The sequence below is a fragment of the Anneissia japonica genome, unplaced genomic scaffold (assembly GCF_011630105.1).
Source record: "Anneissia japonica isolate Jap-2015-1 unplaced genomic scaffold, ASM1163010v1 scaffold287726_len2788222_cov184, whole genome shotgun sequence".
NCBI classification, from domain to species: domain Eukaryota; kingdom Metazoa; phylum Echinodermata; class Crinoidea; order Comatulida; family Comatulidae; genus Anneissia; species Anneissia japonica.
In genome coordinates, this window is record NW_022705125.1 from 1,117,088 (window position 1) to 1,125,666 (window position 8,579).

At 35.1% G+C, this 8,579-nt stretch overlaps 1 long non-coding RNA gene across 1 annotated transcript in view; it reads right to left on the reverse strand.

Annotated features, from left to right (window-relative positions):
- Positions 1 to 3,360, reverse strand: part of LOC117105355 — an 18,202-nt gene extending 14,842 nt beyond the window's left edge. The window contains exon 1 of the long non-coding RNA XR_004444886.1: positions 3,350 to 3,360. This is a non-coding gene — a long non-coding RNA (uncharacterized LOC117105355). The remainder of the gene's footprint in view (positions 1 to 3,349) is intronic.
- Between the last annotated feature and the right edge of the window lie 5,219 nt (positions 3,361 to 8,579).

The window sequence follows — 8,579 nt, forward strand, 5'->3', positions numbered from 1 at the left end:
TTTGGGCCTAAAACTTAAGCATGTGAAGTATATTTAAAATTGACTCTTTTGGTGCATGATAAAAGTTGAATGTCCAGCAATGCGATATACTTTGTAGGTCAATAGGACAAAATAGAAGATGGAAGTATCCAAGCAAAATGCCAGTCAATTACCCTAGCCGACGGTGAATTATGAATGGCTAAAGGCTCTCTTTAAATATCTATCTATATGCAGTATTTTTGAATTAATTTCTAGTTCATATCAGTACACGTTAAATATCAAACGCTTTATTAAGTTATTACAGGTCGCTGGAATATTGGAAAATTGTTTCTCGATCTGTGGAGAATACTTGATTATTAGCATATCAATACAATTCTCTATGTATTTTTTTGGTGTCAATGCTATCACTGTGTTCAAAATCGGTCGGAGGACTGAAGTGAATTTTTGATTTAACACCGAGGGCCACACCCAAACTTTTGATGTTTCCAGTGACCTTCCAAAAACGTCCAAACTCTGGTTTTACACCACTTTATTCACAGTTTAATGTTACTTTTTACATATGATCGGTGTCGGATTGTAAAAAAAAAAAAGGTGTTTTCTAGCCAGTGTTGCTTGGCAGGCTGCACACATAGGCTTTTTAATTCATTTTTGCGGGCCACAAAATGATCACTGTCGGACCGCACTTTGCCCACCTGTGGCCTAAGATCAGTGGTATAGAGTAATTTTCCGAGAAGGGTCCAACAAGGGTTCTAAACCAAGGAGCCAATTAGGGCCTCCATCTGGGACCTAAAATGAAACCCCTGGGTGGTAAAAAAGGATTATGGGTTTTAGACCACAATATTCAGAACTGCAAACATATGGTTATATTTAATATAGCAAATTAATATATTTTTAGTTTGACAGGGTGAATCCAGACAAAGGGCATCAACACTTTGTCCAATAGGAAATGAAAAAAATCCACTCATGATCCTCCACTGACACCACCTGTCTGCCACTGACAACAACATTGACAACTAAAGTAAAGATTATCCCTCTCACCCCTCAAGCCAAAAAAAAAAAAAAATAATGGAGATTTTTTTCACCACTTATAGAAAGTGTTCAGTATATAGTATAACAGTTTTAAAAAATTATTACATGCAAAAGCACTATGCTTTTGCCGCATGTGATAAAAATATATAAGCCTGCTACAGACTGGCCGGCGCTACACGCGAGTGCTTTTTCGCAGCATTGATAGTCTGCTGACCGTCTGACGGGATCAACATTAAAAACGATTTGTCGCACTATACATCACTGCTTCGAGGTCTCATGGAATGCCTACGCTGATGTTGTGTGCGTCATGTTTATATGAGTCTGAGAGACTTCTTTATAGTCTGTTTAAAACCTTTGATATGAACCAGGGGATTGAAAGACAAAGCTGCAAACATCATTCCAAATGTAACTTTTATCGACACAGTATGTTTCTATTGTCATCAATCAACAAAAGTTCTAAAGTTAATTTACTGTACATGAATTAAATAAATAAATGTCAAAATGACTTTAAAGACAGAATTATTTATGGGTATGCGATGAGTGGCTACATTTTTTCAGTGTTGTTATTGAAGGAAAATAACAGGTTTGCAAAGGAATAAAAATAATTCAATTCTTTAAGATTGATTTATTAGACTTGAGATTTGACAAAATGTACACATTTATTTAAAGGCAGAAAGGGGGGGAGGAGATACAATAAATAAGAAATACAAACTACACTAATAATAAAATAATATGGCAGTATTATATACTTGGTTTACTTCATAGTACATACTCTTGAAGCATCTTGCTTATGAGCCCTTCGTGCATGGCATTAAAGTTCATATAACATATTGATTGTAGAGTTTCGGGTGGTTCTTGTGAGCCTTTGCAAGTAAGTTTTAAACAGATTTATAGATTTAGCAAACACAACAAAATTTGGTAGTGAGTTCCATTCATTTACTGTATTAAGTGTACAGAAAAAGCATGTCTGCAAACATCAGATCTGAATAAGGTAGTATGATTTATGTCAAATATTATGGTCGGTGATGGGACATGCTCTCATTCATCAGAGGCTCACCCACTAATTTAATTTCAAGTAGAATGAGCTTAAACTAGAGAAACTGCAGTGTACTGATTATTGCACCAATAATTTGTGTGTTACATCCATCAAAGTCCAGAGAAATTATAGAGTATAGGTTTAACACGTTGACTGCCAGACCTTTTTTAAGGTTCCTTCCCGTGTGCCAAAACAAGTTTACATGTACAAACATACTTTTTCGAAATTTTATCTAGTCATATGTCATCAAAATGAAGTGTCTAATAAATTGGCGGGAAAATATTAGGGGGTGAGTATACTCGTCGATGGCACTGTGATAGAACTTTTTACTGACTATGCCAAGTGCGAGTTATCTCGTCCGCTTTTTGCATGGGTTGGTATATGTTCAAAGGGCGCCCCCACTTGTACCGCTCGAGTGTACTACCGGCAACATAACACAACAGACATACATATGTCATTTGTACGTTATCGTCTAAGTGTATCTTCCCCGAACTACCAGCCGTTGAGTCTGTGGTTCTACAATGTATAATAAAGAAATTATAAACGCTAGAATGTTTCCCCCGATTTGACGAGTATACTCGTTCCTGGCGTCCTCAGCAACACCCTGTGAGCGAGTATACTCGTCGCTGGCAGCCAACGTGTTAATAATGTTACAGGATATAAACAAAATACATAAACAGATAAAAATAAAAAGTTTTATGAGACATTAGACATGCAATATCTACCTTCATGCAATAATGTCATCAGTTATGTTATTATAACACTCTTTAATAGATCCCAGTCATTTGATTGGTTGATTTTGTATGACATGACATTAGCTTTTTTATGCAATATCTACCTTCATTCAATAATGTCATTAGTTATCATGTTATTATCCCATATTATCATGATGCCAACAAAAGGTAAAGGGTAAAAAGGTAGAATAACCCATAACATGCAGCGTCATTGTGCTGAATTGAGTATTGGCATGTCCGTGACCACCTAGCCAGCATAAAGAGGCCCTTATAGTAGGTACATGTTCACATCATTCCACAATGACAGAGGCTGAAATGAACCATTCCAACAGGGTAACTCCCTACCCTTCCAAAAGATGCAATGGTTCTTTAAAGTGTATACAAGCCAGTTTTTACACTCCATTCCTAGTCCTTATACAAGAAGAATTGGTTCTACCAGCCGAACCCTGGGCGACCAGGGAGAACCCTGGGCGGCTGGAACCAGTGTTGAGGTTAAGGCTGTAGCTAGTCTTACCGCACGACCATCCGACCCCACCCTCAATCAAAATCCCTTCCACTTCATTATCACTACAATATCATTTCATGATCCCATCACCATATCATATTATCATCTTTTTCATGTTATCACAACTATCAAGTCATCACCATTATGTCATTACGACTATCATGTTATCTCTGCCAGGTCAATATTGTCATGTTATCATCCTATCACTTTTACCACTATCATGTTTTTATAACTATTGCTACTGTATCACGTTATCATCACTATGCCCTTCTCACTACCATAATATCAACACCATGTAAAATACTGTAAGTGGAACAGAGGAAAAATATGAGCAGCTGCAGGAAATAGAACCAGTGACCTTCAGATAAGCATTCTGACACCCTGCCAGTGGTGCTAAACCTAATTAACGGTGGTTATTCCAATCACACTAGCACTTTCTTCGCTCAAGGGCGATCTGTAACAGCCACTTTATGCTGTAAAACATCAGGAATGGCTCCATGTTTCAACCTGAAAACACAGCTTCTGCAGATGTCATTAACAAAGACACAGTTTTTAAAAATGTCCATGTTACTATCATAAAAATATACAGTGGTAGATGCTTTATAAATTCCTATTATTGTATTTCAATTTTATTACTCATTTTCACATAAAAGTATTTAATCTTGTAAATGTCATGTTCTCTCTGTATGTGCATACATTAAAAATATTAACAGACATCAATATTAATATTCCGGTGATTTATAACAACTCATTAAAATATTATTAATAACGGTTTATGATTATTCAAAGAGTTGGTGCCTTTAGAGAATGGTGATTTCTTTTCAAGGTAGACAAGTTGATGATGAAATAATCAGGAAGATTTGGATGGACATGTGACTCATGATGACACATAAACTTGAAAGGAATGAGGCACAAGTTACAACTGACCAGATATACAATTATAAGGACCATACAAGATATATTTTAGCTAGTACAATCTTCACTTGATTTGGCTTATAAGAAAGGATTATGATTCTAAAAAGTATTAACAATAAAGCTTTTAGTTTAAATTAATAATTTTGTTTTTTGGTCAAATCTTGAAATGTAATGTGCTTTGAAAACAAGATAATACCTATAAATAGATTAAATAAAACACTATCATCATTACCATTTTCAACAGTATACAATCATCAGCATCATCGTCACTACTCATTATCCCCACCAAACTCATCGTTGTTGACATTATTATCCTTGTTGCCGTCATCATCATCATCTATTAAACAGCAGTCCTGTTCAGATCACCAAAATTGAACACTTTTATAACCATTTAATGCTACAGGGGCGGATCTGGGCTCAATTTTAGGGGGTGGGGGGGTCAGAATGTTTCCAAATCCCCAAAATGAAAGGAGGGTCCGGGGGTCCTCCTCTGTGAAAATTTTTATTTCTAGATGGCAGGAAATGAGCTTTCCTGACTTCTGAGGTGTCTTTTAATAACTTTTAAGTTCTTCAAAATTCAACGTTTTCCCCCTCTTGAAAACGGTCAGTAAATTTTCTCATTCATACAGTAAATAGGCCTAGGCTTATTATGCGTGTATACATACAGAAAAAGAAATTAAATAGTTGTATTAGCTACTGAGTGCTAAGCCCTGTGCTAAGCCTACCTTTGGTACATCCACAGCAGATTGCGAATGGACAGAAAACTTGTCACCGTTGGGAACTAGTGCAAATATTGCGCCCTCTCTGGCATGATTGAGTGGCCTTTTCCCTGTCATCTTTTTAGAACACACTGCGATTTTGTGTACAGTAAATGGTAGTTCAAGTCTACCATTGTATGTTTTTTTGTATATATTGATGCCGAATAAATAATAATAATAATAATAATAATAATAATAAGGGTTAAAGTTTTGCATGATGATTTGTATTTTTAGGTTTAAAAAACACAATTTCTGCTAAGGTCCTGAAAAGGTAGGTCTAGAATATTTTTTTTTGCTTGGCAGCTCAAGGGGAGGGGGAGTCAGGATTCCCTGAACCCCCCACCCCCATATCCGCCAATGCTTGGATGGAAGTCCTGGAAATCAGTGATCGTTCAACTCTCATCATATCATCTCATCTCATCACCATCAGAATCACTATCATCACCCAGTATATATCCCATTATTCCTTACCACCGTGCTAGTCCACCTTTTCCTCTGTGGACAAGATGTAACAGCACCATCGAGTTCTATGACACTAAAGATGGGTACTCACTCTGCCTGACAATTGTCGGCCGATGCGATTCCACGAAGAAAGCAACGCGATGACGAGCGCGCACAGTCACTAAAAACAATCCATTCAGCCTGCCACCGACAATCAGCAGACAGCTGTTGCGTCGTTTAGCTCTCACAGGAAACAAAGTTGGATTCGTCGTACAACGGTCGCACGACCGCCGTACGAGGTAGTGAGTACCCAGAAAGTTGTAGGAAAGAGTGCTCTGATAAGAAGCAACAAGTATCATTAACATCATCAAAACCACTATCAGAATCACCATCATCCCCATCTTCATCATTATACATATTCTAATTCAAAATAATAATATGTTAGACATACATAGATCAAGCTTCTTGCCAACAAGGCCTCTATGCGCTTCACATTATTAGCCCCATTCATTAGATCAAGTACATGAAACACATACTCAGTTCCCTGGGGAGAATTCTATAATATTGCAGCTATAATCTGGACATTTTGTATTTTGTGCAGGTACCCACTTGCTCCTGGGTAGAGAGGTCGAGACAAAATACATGAACTACTTTAAAAAAATTTAATACACAGTGTTTCTCTAGTCTGACACCATATAACGAACATTCAAAATATTAGCTAAAGCATCATACATTTCCTCAACTATGGATTGTAACCTGATTGGAAATGTGACATCATCACAAGCAAAAAACTTGATTGAAATAATTAATACCCCTTTAATATGACTACTTCAGTCTTGTTGATGCTGCCATAAATTACACAAACTTTGCATGAAATACTAAACCTAAACTTGACTTCCTTTCTTCTACATGCGTGTGCTTTGCGAAATTTAATTCCTACAGACTTATATGATGGTTAGTGAATGAAAATTAAGCCGACGATGTCAGCGCTTCAATTTTTTTTTTTAAATAGATAAACCTATTATTGCAAACATGTTCTGACATGACGGTATTCGAAGACTGCCAATTTCTCCAATTTTGGATTTTTGAATACTGCTTGATTAATAGTGTTCATTTCACTGAAAGGAATGTTAATTAGTGAAGCATTTTAATTGATTCTAATTGCTTTCTCAATCAATTATCGAACAATTTGTGATTAATTTATCTCATTCACAAGCACATTTATATGTTCATCGATCGATTCCCATGTTGTTCATTTATTTCGCCAGAAGTGTCCTTGGGCAAGCCATAATCTGTTTGTGTCTTGCCACCCTAGAGAAGGGTATAGTCTATATAGTTGGTGTTCTATGTTGAATATATTAGTCTCTAAAGAATGTTCACTCATGTGTGACCATTAAATACTCCACGGAGAGTGAATAGAGGCTATGATGACTTTTTTTTTTATGTTTCCCATGGCTGCAGTATTAATAAAATCAGATTACCATAAGTCTTCCTCAGTTTGCACTTTATAATAATTAAAACATGAAAACGGTAATCATTGCAAAATTTCTTATTAATACTCATAATCAAAGGCGAATTAAATGAAAAATGGAGAACAAAAAGTAAATTACATTCAAAATATGTCTGAGAGTGCCATTTTTGGCCACCTACAAACAATATTTCCTACATTACCTTGGTCTTAAAATAATCTGGACCATCCCAACAAAAAAAAATCAACCCTGGGCCCCCTTTATTTCAAATTCCAGGATTTGCCACGGTCTTCTTTTCTAATAGATTTATTAATCATCTACCTATGAATCGGTACTACGAGGTTGTATTTTTGTACATTATTTGAAGTTTTTTTTTTTTCATATTTACAGGAACTTCCTAATGACAAAAAAGTCGCAAATTAACACTATAATATGCAAAGAACATTAACCTCAAAGTTCATTCTTTTTCATTTGCTTGATAGCAATTTTCAAAGAACTCATTAATATTCATGAGTTAAATCTTTCTATGAGATACCGGTATATTTTATTAATTATGGGAAGTATTTCTTTCCTATTTAGTTTTCAATTGAAAGCTACTTAAATATAATAAAATATAATAAACTTAAATATGCATTTGCATACTTTGTTGTTGTAGTGCATCCCCTTTTATCTCTGCTGTATTATTTAAATAGATGTTTCTACCCCATTTGTACAGTCTCCTGATGAAGTCCACTGTGTGGATAAAAGCTAGAGAATAAATCTTATAGAAGTTAGTCTTAAAAGTGCTGTTGTCATTTCTTATATTGTTAAATATAAGGCCAAATAAAAAAAATTCCTTGTTTCCTGATCCCCTTCATCACCATTTTTTGGGGCCTGCATCAATTTTTTTGTTTTTTGTTATTTTTAAAATTTCAATTGCTGACACATTTTATAGTTTACACATTCACTTTTAAACACAAAGACCATGACAACAGAAAGAGAAGCAATGAATAAACTATTGACAAGTTATATAAATATAATATTTTTCATTCATTTTTTTTGTCATCACAGTTCATAGACCTAAAGCTATCAAATTTCATATGACAAATTAATGTGATATGACCATATTTGGGTGTAATATGACATCAGTATGACCACATAAGGGCATATCACACAAATTGTTTCACATCAAATTCGATAGTGCGTAGAGAGGTTTATATAAAAACAAATACAGTGTACAGAATTTCTGCTAACCTTACCTCATATGTTTTACTATTAAAGCTTAAAAACTTTTTTGCAGTTAAGTCGAATGATTTATTGTCTTTTAGATCTGCACACAGTCTTCAAAGTGCGAAGCCTACTCTGTATATGTAAATGGGAAGTACATGGGCCATTAGCGAGAAATTAAAGGCCTATGGTATGTAGACGAAAAGTGTATGGGCCTCAGAGAGGCAAGTTCGAGATAAAGCTTTTAATAATATATCAACAGGCCTTTATAGTTAGCGGTAATGTTAAAGTAGTAAGTAAACGGTAAAGTAAACCGAATTCAGAAAATGATAGACCATAGTAAAACTAAATGCATATGGGACATTTATAGTGTGAAATCTAAATTCAAAAACTTTTATTGTTGAAAATAATTTCAAGGCAAAAGACTTGTTTGTAGAGTGCTTCCACCAAAAAAAAAAATAAATAAAAAAAAAAAAATTTTCCTGACATTTTTTTTAAACATGATTT